Source organism: Euprymna scolopes, chromosome 28 (assembly GCF_053919585.1).
Source record: "Euprymna scolopes isolate OS-2025 chromosome 28, ASM5391958v1, whole genome shotgun sequence".
Lineage (NCBI taxonomy): Eukaryota > Metazoa > Mollusca > Cephalopoda > Sepiida > Sepiolidae > Euprymna > Euprymna scolopes.
The window spans coordinates 30,606,711-30,620,679 of NC_136509.1; the positions used below are offsets into that span (position 1 = coordinate 30,606,711).

At 31.3% G+C, this 13,969-nt stretch overlaps 1 protein-coding gene across 1 annotated transcript in view; it reads right to left on the reverse strand.

Moving 5' to 3' along the window:
• LOC145249555 (tRNA-splicing endonuclease subunit Sen54-like) overlaps nucleotides 1-13,969 on the reverse strand; it is a 163,826-nt gene that overhangs the window by 46,675 nt on the left and 103,182 nt on the right. The window lies entirely within an intron of this gene.

Sequence of the window (13,969 nt, forward strand, 5' to 3'; positions counted from 1 at the left end):
GCACAAGTGCAAGGAGTTCATCAGAGCACATTCCATTAAAATACCTGTAAAACAGGCACAGGGATGCAATTTTTGGCAATGAGACAGAGGTTGGAGGTTGGTTGATAGTGAGGTACCTATTAGGTTGGAGACCCCCTTTTTGGACCCTGTCAAAGTGGGAGAGACTAGTTGTAGATGCATCAGCTCAGATGTGGTAACAATACTCCATGCACGGACGAATGGTGAGTTTGTAGAGATACAGGATACTCTCAGGCATGAGTAACTTTTTAACATGGTAAAGAGAGCCCACCTTGTTTACGACAGCCTTGGCAATGTCTTCAATGTATTTGTTCAAATTCATGTTGCCTGTGAATGTTAAGCCGAGAAGTTTGAACGAAGAGCTTTCAGGTAGCCTATTATTAGTCATGGTTGAGGTTTTTTTGTAATTATTTAAGACTAGCAGGTGGCGCTTAGCCTTGCCCAGTCATAAAAATACACTTAAATATATTTTAATTCATGCAGATTTCGTATTTATTATTACAGAGCCAATTCTCTACGGAATATATATATAGTATTGATTCCAAAAGTCAAAAAAAAAAAAAAAAAATGACTTGGGTACCATCAGCTAGAATTGAAACAAAAACATTCAGCGCTCCAGTCACGTTCCCTACTTTTTGAGTTAACTCAACAGGTAGTTAAAAAATGATTTAAAATTAAACCAATTTTAACTATGATTGAATTTGCGCATGCGTAAAACTAATAAGAATATGTCGGCAAGTTGAAATGAACATTTTGCATTTCAACTTGTTGACATTTTTTTTATACTTGTTATTCATCCATCCAAACAAAGATTTTACTCGTTATAAACCATCTTTGGTGTATGATTATTATTTCCTATTAATTTCAGTGTTATGTGATCAGTAGTTTAATAGTTTATCGGTTAAAGATGCACATACACACACACAGATACATCTGGGAACATGAACCACGACCGATAACATCAAACTGAAAAGTGATCGTGTTTTATGACAAAGACATACAGGCGGGCAGATACATAAAAGACAAAGCTATCAAACCGGATATTGTAATATGGAACAAGCCCGAAAGAACTGCACTCATTATCGATGTAACAGTCCCAAATGATTTTGGCCTTACTAGAGCTGAACGGGAAAAGGTAACAAAATATCGGGACCTAAAAAATGATCTAAAAACAACATGGTCTCTGAAAGAAATAAACATTATACCGGTTGTGATAGGAGCAACTGGTTTAATAAAAAAAAATCTTCATAAATACTTAGAAGCAATCCATAGAAGACCAAGCTATAATGAGATACAAATAGCAGCCATAAAGGGAACAGCATCTATCCTTAAAAGAGCCCTCGTATATAAATTTAAATCATAACAGAATCAAGTGTTAGCTCCAGGAGGTAGCCCCTTGATATCTTAAAACTTACTGAAGTTAAATAAAAAAAAAAAATACATACACTTACTGTTTTATTTATATAGAAAAGAAGTTTAGTTTTGACAGCATTAAATCGATTTATGCATCATTTAATTCCAACCATGCAAACATTTACACTCTTTATCTGTGCCTAAATCAAAACGTGGATTCCATGAACAAAGCTTCTTTCTTAGAACTGCACGCTTGTGGAACTCTGTTCCGTCTGCCTGCTTCCCACCTGACTACAACTTGGATGTGTTCAAGTCCAACGTTAACAAATTCCTAATGAACCGCCCCCTTAAGTAAACACTTCATCAAATCTCCACACTAACGTAATGTACTTGCAATAACCCTTATCCCTGAGTGGCTTCCGGGCCTTGATAAGTGGTGACCACTGTGTAAAAAAAAAAAAAAAAGAAAAATTAAACTTTTACATTATTGTATCTTTTAGATTAACATTAACTTGATGATGGACAGACAAACACCATAACTTTTTAATAGGATATAGATTAATTGATTACTTCATTAGATCACTAAAGTTAAGCAATGCTGAGCTTAACCTGTACCAGATGGGTGACCATTTGGGAATATGAGACGCTCTATGTATTCAGTTGCAAGTCACCCTTCGGAAAGGTGTAGCATCTGTTAGCCTCCCTCTGACATTCTGTAGAGCTACCATACAAGAGGTAGATGGAGTTTTTTTAGCCGCGGTGAAGTTCATACATAAAACATACACTTCAAATTTGTCATGGACCTGCACGGAAGTAGTAAGGCTAAAAATAACTGTCATGTGAATGCTGATGACAGTTTTCAAAGTGAAGGAAACTGATGAAAAAAACAGAAATCGGATAGAAAGAGTCTGTTAGCTTGTAAGGCAATCTTTTAGTGACGGTGTTACAAACAAAACACTCAGTTTCAATTTTTATGAGCCAGCACGGAAGTAGTAAAGCTCAGACAGCTGTCATAAGAAATATGCTCATGTCAATGTGCATTCTGGCCTAATCGGAGATAGCGAAGCATAAAAAAGTTATGAACCATATGTTACCCATTTAACAACACTACAGTAAAACCCCAGGATACGGCATTAAAAATTAGTAACAAAATACAGTACAGTATATAATACACATGTATATAATCAAATATCGTAAGGTGGGGTAAATGCCGTAATCAGGGACCGGAAAAACATTGTATTCCACATCATAACCTGAAAAAAACGTATCCCAGGGTTCTACTGTATGTCATTAGGTTTTTATAGTCACAAAGGAGAGAAATTTATTTTTTGATGTGTTAAAATAATCATGTTAACACAACGGTTCTCATTACATCACCAAAGTTAAGCAACGCTTAGCCGGGTCAGTATCAGATGAGTGATCATTTCAGAAAATTATCTGCTGTGTATTTAGGTATGCAGGTGTGTATAATACCGCAGGAAACTGAACGCCTCTACCTTGCACAGCTTCATATTACTCTTAAGCAATGTGTAGTACCTGTTTGCCTTCCTCTGATATTCCAGAAGATTATGATACAGGGAGTAAATGGTGCTACTAAGCCGTAGTTTAGCCAATCCATCTAAGAGAAGGAAACTGATGAAAAACCAAAAACCAAATAGAAAGATTCTGTTAGACCTGTAAGGCAATCTTCTAGTGATGGTGTCACAAACAAAACACTCGCTTTCAATTTGGTATAGCATGGAAGTACTAACTACTCCAATAGTTTCTTCCCCAGAACTGCTAGACTTTGGAACTCCTTTCCAGGGTTCTGCTTTCTCAACTGTACTGACATGCAGAAGTTCAAGTGTAATGTGAACAGACATCTTGCTGCACATCTTCCTTCATGATATCCCTGCAACTTATGTTCCCGGTAGTAGCTCCCTACTTCAAAGTGGCACTGTGCCTTGCTTGGGGTGAAAATTAAGTAAAAAAAACTTTCATGAGAATGGTCATATCAATATGCAATCTAGTCTAGCTATAGGTTGCAGAACAAAAAAAAAAAAAAAAAGAAACTAAGATAAACTTTTTAAATATTCTATTTTAAAAAAAATAATTTAATATAGTGAAATTTACTACTACAAAGAAAGCGAAAGAGAGTACGCGAATGCCTAAATTTGCATCCATTCCATTTCCTCTTCACACGAAGATGTGGGTAAGTTTCTTTGCAGATATCAGCACTCAGCCGTTTTTGTCTTGTTTGTTGATTTCGCATCTAAACTCATCATCTATTTAAATAATATTGTGCAACCATTTCTTATATGTCTGTGTTCCTTAAAACTATATATTTTACATATTAGTTATTTATGTAGTATAAGAACCATGCTATTTTGGGAATCTTTCAGATGGTTTATGGAATACGCCAGAAGGTGCCAAAATACTGAGCATCTTAACGATAATATGGAAGTCAAAAAGAAAAGATGTTTCCTATTGTTGGTTTATTATCAATAAATATTTTTTAAATATTTCTTATTTTGAGCAAAAACATTTAAAAAAAACAAAAAAAAACACGGTTTATCATCAATAAAAAAATTTTTTTTTAAATATTTATTTTATTTTGAACAAAAAAAGTAAAAAACAAAACATTGCTATTATTGGTTTATTATCAATAAAAAATTTTAAAACATATCTTATTTTGAACAAAAAAACTTTTTTAAAAATTACTGTTATTGTTTTATTATCAATAAAAAATTTTTTTTAAATATTTATCTTATTTTGAACAAAAAATATTTAATAAAAACAGTGATATTATGGGTTTATCATATTAAAAATCTAAATATTTATCTTAATTTGAACAAAAACATTAAAAATCATAAAAAGAAAAAAAAATGGCATAAAATTTTTTTATACTATTGTTTTTTATTCAAAAAATATTTTTTCATGAAACTTACCTTACAGTGAGTGTTTTTATTTTTCTTGATTTTAATTTTAATTTTCTAAAAGTTTTGTAGAAATTGTCTAAAAATTATTCAAGCTTATTGTTTTCATTTTTGAATTAAATTTCACCGAATTAGCTTTATACTGACAGAAATAGATTTTTTTTTCATTGAAAAATTGGTCATCATTTGTGCATAAAAAAAGTCCTGCAAATTTTATTCAACACCTTTCAGTGTTTTCCGTACTCCACTCCCAGACGATTCTGACAATAGCACGATCTGTATACTGCATAAGTATTACATATTATTTGGATTACTCAGACTACTGTCTCATCTTAAGTGTTATTCTTACAGTATCTCAGCCGACATAACCTCCGACCTTCTTCACATATATCTATGGGAATGAAAGTTACCAGTTATGGGATTTCGTTCACCAAATTTAGGGAGGCTGTCATTAGTTTTTAGGGTTGTGTTCACACCAGTCCAGTTTTGAGGTTCTACTTTAGGATGTTTTATAATGAGAAAAGTATTTTGGGGATTAATCGGATTCAGAAAAATATTTTCAGTTTGCAAGGTTTATAATCAAATGTGAGAATATAAGACATTACAGTAAACAAAACAAAACAATGAGTTAAGTAAGCATAGATTCACAAAAGACATAATACATGTTTATATACATGTTTCAAATGGAAGGTTTACAGCAAGAGGAAAACATAGAATGTTCGTGAATATTTTTAAAGTTCTTGTAAAATCAGGGTGTTCATTAGCTGATATATTAGAGGAATTCTAGACAGATTAATTAAGAGCCATAAGTTTCAGGGGTCAGGAAAATAGTTATAAAAATTTCTTTGCTCAATTAAATAAATTCTAATTCAATGAAAGTTGTTTATAAGAATTAATGTTCATTTGTTTAACATATTAGGAAATAGTTCAGTGATAAAGTTTGGAAATATTTCAATGAATAAGGTTTAACAGATTGGCAGACGATAATGTGGAGGAGTTGTGTGTGCCTGTGTGTTTGTTGATGTCTCTTTTTTTTTGTACATTTTTTACTTTCTTTCCACATTGCACTTATGGGATTTCGATCACCAGTTTTAGGAATTTACTTTAGAGTGTTTTGTAAGTATTCTTAGAATAAGTCGTGTTCAAAGAAATATTTTCAGTAAAAAAAGGTTTGCAGGGCTTATAATCAAATGTGACAATGCAAGACATTGTAAAACAGTAAACAAAATAATGAGTTAAGAGGGCATATATTCACAAAAAGATAATTTATATATGTTTAAAATGGAAGGTTTACAGCAATAGTAAAACATAGAATGTTTGTGAATATTTTTAATGTTCTTGTAAGGAGGTTAAGTCTGGATCGATTAATTAAGAGCCGTGTGTTTCAGGGGTCAGGAAAATCGTATTCAAAACTTCTTTGCTCATTTTTATAAATTATAATTGATTGAAAGTTGTTTTTAAGCGTCAATGTCCTTTTGTCTTTGTATTAGTAAAATATTTAAATCAGAAGAATTGGAATATTTCAATCAGAAGAATTTGAATATTTCAATGAACTGCCAGACGATAATAAGTCAATGAGTTGTGAGTGTGTCTGCTTTTCGTTAATGTTTGAGTGCATGTGAGTGGAAGAAAATGTTCAAGAGATGAGCAGAGCACACATAGTGGGGCGCTAGCGATCCCAATCTGCAGATTTAGGTCAATTGGGTTCAACTGTTTTATTGAAAGAAAATCTGACCCCTTTAAAGGGGTTAGGTAGTTCCCAGACAGACCATTTCAAATAAATTCAGATAGTTTTCTCATTGGTTCAAAATATAATTATTTATTTTTATTTAGGATAGAGTATGCACAGACGATATGTGTACAAACACGTTTATGCATTTTGATTTTGTACGTCGATGTGTTAACATCACCCGCTGCATATGTTACTGAACTTGGGCATCTGTACGGAATTTTGAACAGAGGCCTTTATTTAATCCACAGCAGTAGTATGCTTTCGTTCTATCAGTCATGGCCAGGTAGAAATCTTAAGCAATTTTCAATTGTACAGTAGAACCCTGAGATACGGCATTAAAAATTAGCAACAAATACAGTACAGTATATAATACACATATCAAATAACATTATAAATAACACCGTAAGGCAGGGGGAAATACCATAACCAAGGACTGGAAAAACATTATTCCACATCATAACCTGGAAAAAATACAAAAAAAAAACCATATCCTAGGGCCACCGTATCCCGGGGTTCTACTGTATACTTAGTATCACTTGCACTGAATTTCACTTAGTACTTTATCCATTACGCCACAGGTTCTTGTGAACGATATTAAGAATACAATTGCAAATTACTTTTACTTTGTCATGACTGATGGAATGAGAGCATGTTACTCTCGTGGATTAAAGAAAAGATTCCATTCAAAATCCGATCCATATTACAGAGTTCGATAAAAAGATTCCCAGAGTTCAACAAGATACACCTGAAGAAGGTCGGAGGTTACATCGGCCAAAACACTGTTAGAATAACACAGGATGAGAACAGTAATCCAAATAATACAAATTATCAATCCTTATTTAAGAAATTCAGAAACGTATTACTATCATTTTTTATTTACTATTAATCGTTCAATCATAAAATAAATATTTTAAAAATCCTATTAAAAAAAATGCTTATTTAAATAAGGAGAGGTTAAAAAAACTTGAAAATATTTTTTTTAAAAATTAAAAAAAAAAGAAGAAAATTTCTTTAAATTAAAGTAAAAAATACTCCAGGGAATTACTGGGTCGGAACAGCTAGTGTTTTCATTAAATAATCTGTGGTCATTCAGATGTTTTCAGTTAACAAAATAAAATGCAAAGAAAATCATCCATCAATTTTGTTATTAAAATTGTTTGATATGTAATCACTATTACTTGCAGCATTACAGTAAAACAACAGTTTAAATAACTGTTATAAAAGAATAATTTAAACGTCATATTCCTGTTTGCTTGTTTGTTCACAATTTGATTAATATATACAAACGTTTACTGTTTCACAAATTAAGTTTTATACTTAAAACGGATGGTCACATACTTTCATTCAATCATGATTGCGATATACACTATTTATTGAAACGAAATCTACATTCAAAACGTAACCTCATTTGCATATTGCATTAAAGAAAATCTATTTTAACAGTTAGCTCAATGTTATTAATTAGTTGTGATAGAATTGTTTAAATTGTTCTATTTAGAAATATCACTTAAAGTTAATTTATTTTATTTTTCATTTATATTAAATTTATTTTCAATTATTAGCTGGCACCAGTTAGCTTTAAAAATAGAAGTTTATTTATTTAAGCTATGGAAGTTATTCCCTGTTTAATTCTCATAGACGAAAATTGGATGTTTTTGCTTTTAAATAAATCCAACATGTGATCCGCTTGCAGGAAAATTGTAAGAAGTTAGCATATTCGGTGTACCCTAAATAATATGTGACTAAACCCTCCGCTTGCCAATATGTTTCAATTTAAGTATTAAATTAATTTTAATTCAGTAAGTATTAAATTAATTTTAAAGAAATGAATAGAGAAATATTTATTTAAAACAATTATAATCAAACAGTATGTCACTGCAATTATAATCAAACAGTATGTCACTGCAATTATAATCAAACAGTATGTCACTGCAATTATAATCAAACAGTATGTCACTGCAATTATAATCAAACAGTATGTCACTGCAATTATAATCAAACAATATGTCACTTCAATTATAATCAAACACTATGTCACTGCAATTATAATCAAACACTATGTCACTGCAATTATAATCAAACAGTATGTCACTGCAATTATAATCAAACAGTATGTCACTGCAATTATAATCAAACAGTATGTCACTGCAATTATAATCAAACAATATGTCACTGCAATTATAATCAAACAATATGTCACTGCAATTATAATCAAACAATATGTCACTGCAATTATAATCAAACACTATGTCACTGCAATTATAATCAAACAATATTTAACTGTAAGAAAATAAAAACTTCAAGAGTAGAGAGTTAGGGCATGTTGAAAAAAAAATCTAAAAAAGACTTTTGAAAAATATTTTTAATGGTAGCATTTTTATCAAAAGAACATTTTTTTTTTTTTTTACTTTTTTCCAAGATTGACTGACATTCCTTGAAAGAGAAGTGGGAATAAAGAATACAAAAAATAAAAATAAAAAGTAAATTCCAAAAGTTGAAAAAGAAAAATGAAAATTCTGAAAGTTAAATAAATTATCTTACAATTAGAGAATGATATAATTCCCTCAATAAATAGAAAGTTCCTCAAGGGTCTGCAAATAATACTCAAATATCCCATACGCATCACAGCATTTTGTTACGGTAGACAACCCACAAGCAAAATGGTGACCCAGAGGGATGTTTCGCTGGGTTGTACAAGAGACAGCTTGACTGCTGACACGTGTATATGATTTCAAACCATTATAATTTGAGTTGGGTACAGTGGGCCAAAGACATGGGGGAATGTGACAAACATGTCAAATGATATCTTTTTTGCCTTCTGTCTTGTTTTGTTTTGTTTTTTTTACATCTTGATAATGCCTTTGAACTTTTTTTTTTATAATTTTACATGAAGCCGTTTTGTTACAAGCCAATACACTACTCGTCTTTGTCAAGAAGAAACATAAGCCATGTTTTTTGTAATTATCTTTGAGAGCTTAACTGACATGATGCTGAAAAATGTATCAAGATGTCTTTTTTTTTCTCTCTATTAGAATGTTAAGGGATACGTTTGTAAACGAATATATACTTATAATGTATATATTTCAATGAAGTTATTCAAAATTGTCACAGTTAATCAAGCTCAATAAAAAAGGATTTACACATCCAGAGCATATATAACTTTATTAAACATTCCAAAGTCACAGAAGTATTCACTTAATTCACATTCATATTTTTTGTTGCTACATCTTACACATGTTTCATTGGATGGCATGAATATACCAAACAAATCACCAGAGGCTTACATTAATTGCTTATGAAAAAATATAGTTTTAGGGTTTCTTTTGTTTCCTTGGATTAAAAAAGGATAAGTAATGTTAATGAATGAATGAAAACTTTCAGAAATCAGAAACGAAAACAATAATAAAGTTTATATATATATATATATATATATATATATATATAATAGGTAATAGGGGTAATAGCAAAAAAATAAAAAACGGGAAAATTATATATATAATAAATATATAATTGGTTAAAATAAATAAGTCGATTAAAAAAATTCTTTTCATCAACTTATTTATTTTACCCAATTGTATATTTATAATATATAATTTCCCCGTTTTTTGTTTTTTTTTTCTATTTTCCCCCTTTTATTTTATTCATATTTTCGTCGATTTAACGTCTGAATATGGTCCATTTCTTCTTCAATATTTTAAAATTTTTGCTATTCCAAACCCAAATAAGGGTAAAACTCTAGTCTTGGAAGTCCGGTTTGTTGACTGTCATAGCTTCTGAGAGCTCCGACGTTGTTTGACTGCAGAAATAATTATATATTACATAGTAAGTTTTAAAAATATATATCGCAATTAAGCTACACATGATTTTCCATGTTTCATCCTAATGAGATTTATTAGGCTATGGTCATATATATTTCCAAAATATACTACGTAGCTCTACTCATGTATTGAGCACTATTGACATAAATACTGAAAATAGATACATAAAATTTTATGTAGGTATACAAAATAATAATATACATATGAAATGGTATTATTTTTTTCAATCCTTTGAGATGAGGTTTCATAATTTGTATGTTCATTTTTTTTCGTGGACTGTTATCCTCATCTTCATATTTGTTGTTGTTTCACCACGTTTCGGCCAACTCATCCTCTGGCCTTCTTCAGGTGATTGACCATGACAGGATAGGAATACTGAGTCCTGTAACTGTATCCCCAGTAATTACTGCCTTCCATAGTTGTTGTCGTCTCACTATGTTTTCGGACAACTAATCCTCTGGCTTGTTTGGGGTAGGATTGCAACCACTATCTTCAGACAATGCTCACCTGGAACTGTGAAGATTCAACACCATTTCTATCCCATTGCAGTTAATCACCTGAAGAAGACCAGAGGATGAGTTGGTCAAAATATGGTGAACCAACAAAGAACTGTGAAGATGAGGATAACAATCCACAAAAAGAAGGAATGCACATGTATCAAATATGTTTAAAGAATATGGATGGATTCTTTATATAAGGACTTAGCGGGAAATATGCAGCTCAACATTTGAGGGTGGAGCATAACATAAGAAATTTAAGACAAAATAAAATAAAACTATGTATATTATGAATTTATTTGATTCAACAAGTAAAAAAAACGTCATATAGAAAGATGGGTTAGAAACCTATATGACAAGACCTTTCAAAGCTTAAGCTTCTCATCAGAAAAGGAGAGAGGAGCTAACTTAGAGATATAGGGAAATGCGGCATCTAGCTTAGGATACATTAGGATGGAAATATAAAATAAAATTGAAGGAAGATGAATGAAGCATAAAACATTAAGGATGAAGAAAAAAAACAAAGTAAGGAGGATGGCATGGTTGTATGTTATAACGAGCATATAATATTTTATGTACTAATTCTTAATATTTGCATCAAGAGTGCCCATTCCGTGAATAGAGATAGGTAGTAAGTTATGAAAATATATGGCAATTAAGCTACATAGAATTTTCCGCGTTTCATTCCTGTGGGGAATTGTCAGATTAAAATGCATGGGATTTGTGTTTTTATACATAACAATCAATTTGATTGGTTAGTAACAAATAATACGAATTCCATGCCTGATGATAACCTTACAATGATGAAATGCGGAAGATTCTGTGTAGTTGAATCGACATATATTTTCATAACTTTATATATATATATATATATTTTTTTTACACGGTGATCACCACTTATCAAGGCCCGGAAGCCACTCAGGTATAAGGGTTATTACAAGTACAGTACGTTAGTGTGGAGATTTATTGAAGTGTTTACTTGAGGCGGCGGTTCATTAGGAATTTGTTTACGTTGGACTTGAAGACATATAAATTATTACTATAATTATTTTAATACCTGCAGACACTAGTGTTTCATCCTTTCAGGAATCATCAGTGCAAGAAGTTACTATTACAGTTGGTCGGAAGATTCGAACCCGACCACGAAGCCATCTCTGACTCCATTAGCAAGGAACAAATCACTCTGCCAATGTTAACCACGAGAAATACAGTTGAAATTAACATTTATGTAAAGCGTAAATGTCTAGACAGCGACAGTGATCTTATGACAATGATATCATGATCTGCGCATGTAAGCTTAAGTGACCGACTTTAATTTCAATTTAGAGTTAAAGAACCAAGTTTTTAAAGGGACCGACATAATTATTACACTTAAAGTACTCAACAATAAGAAAGGAGCCTATATAATCATTACTATAATTATTTTAATACCTACAGACACTAGTGTTTCAACCTTTCGGGAATCATCAGTGCAGAGAGTTACGATTACGGCCGGTATATCATGATTGGTTTCATTTTACTTCCATTGAAGTTAAAGGTAACCAAGAGGCCCCTTCTTGGAGTTAACACTTCATATCTACATGAAATACATAGATATTCCTGTTGTTTCATTAAATTTGCTTTCATTTCTCAAATGTTGAGTTAGCAGAGAATTAAAAAAAAACATTGACTATCTTCTCACTAACTGATCAGTTAACTGTGTTATAGTATATCTTTTCGTGATCTCTTCGTATAACTGAATCCTAGGAAAAGAATTCATCTAGTCTGGTGGTAGACCCAACTTAGTGCTGTTATCATAGGAAACATCACTTGGAGAAGGTGCACCATTTCTCATATATGCCCGTGTGAAGTAACCATAGCAAGAGGATTTGGGTTTCAAATCTAATATATAAATGGCTATATGTCTGTCTGTCTGTCTCCATATTTTCAAACTCTATCTCCTCCAAAATTAAAAGTCGCAGGGGCCTCCAATGATTGGATTTTTTACGGACCAATTTTTTATGAGTCTTTAGTTGGTTAAAATTATTTTTAAGGGGTAAAAAATGGGTCAAAATTGAAAAAAAAAAATCATTAAACATTTTACACATTTATCTTAGTTTATTTTTAATTTTAAATCAGTTTATATGCATATCACGTTGATACAGTGGTAGTGTCACCAGCTTTGAATGCTGCAGTTCCGGTTTCAATTCTAGCTGACAGCACCTAAATACTTTTTTTTGTTTACTTTTGAAATCATGGCTCTATAATAATATATACGAAATCTGAACAAATTAAAATATCATATTTAAGCGAATTTTACGACCAGACAAAGCCACCCCTTGCTAATACTATCTATATATTAAAATACAATAGCGTGTGTAATTTTGTGTGTCACCCTTACATCTTTTTTCTTCCGAGTGACTGTCGTTTAATTGTTATGACCTTCCATTTCTTGTAATAAATAATTTTACCAAGAATTCTTCATAAGTTTTGGTTTTGGTTTCAATTATAGCTGATGGCACTCAAGTAATCTACTTTTTTTATAAATGATTTTAATAAGAATTCTTCATAAATTTTGGTTTCAATTATAGCTGAACAAACTCAAGTCATATATATATAGTTTTTTTTTCTTCATAAGTTTTGGTTTCAGTTCAAGCTGATGCACCCAAGTCATATGGATATATTTTGTTATTTTTGAAATTACAACTTTATAATATATAAGAATTAATAAAAAACTGACTATAATAATATATACGAAATCTGCATAAATTAAAATATCATATTTAAGCATATTTTACGACCGGGCTACGCCGGGCGTCCCTGATAGCTTAGATAAATATTTTTTGGCCTTCGGGACAAGATCAAAGTGTAGTATCTGTTCTTCAGATGCTGCACTTCTATTTCTTGTTCTCTTTTGGTGGAGGAGAAATCCTTCACGACTGAGACAATTTTTATTTTTGTACCTTTTCTCCATGTTAAAAAACGACCCTGGTGTCTAACTCTGTCCCGTGGGGAGGCATAGTAAATAGGTACAATAATATCAGGGCGTCTCCATTTACGCTAAACATCTATCCAGAATGCCAACATCAATATATTACATATGAAAGAGTTCGCTGTGGAATTTCCACAGGTCCCGCGAGTTTTATTTTGAATATTTAGTTGGTCAACTTAAATACTTAATGCAAGTGTTTAGTAGGCATTGAAGTTCTATGTGTGCATATATTTAGGCAGCATTCTTTCATTTAAGCAAATATTGTTACACATGATAAAACTCTACTACTTGATTATACCTTTTTTTATATTTCCAATTTTTTAATAATTTTTTTTGTGCCAAAATGTAAAAATATAATGCATGTTCCACATGTATCATGAACATTTTTGATTCTTTTGTCAAACCATCTCCAGGTGACAAAAAAGAATTTTGAAAAGCATCAGAGAATATGCACTTGAAGTCAGTTAGACATTAAAAGAACTACTGTGGGTTCAGGAGAAATGTTAACAATTTAAATTTTGAGAGGCTAGGATCAACTTCATAGAATGAATCATATAACGGTAAGCATTTGAAAAATCTTTAAAAATCCTTTAAACCTAATTCAACTTGTCACCAAACCTTTCATACAAAGGTTTTTGTTGTTTTGTTTTTGTTTTTTTTACACT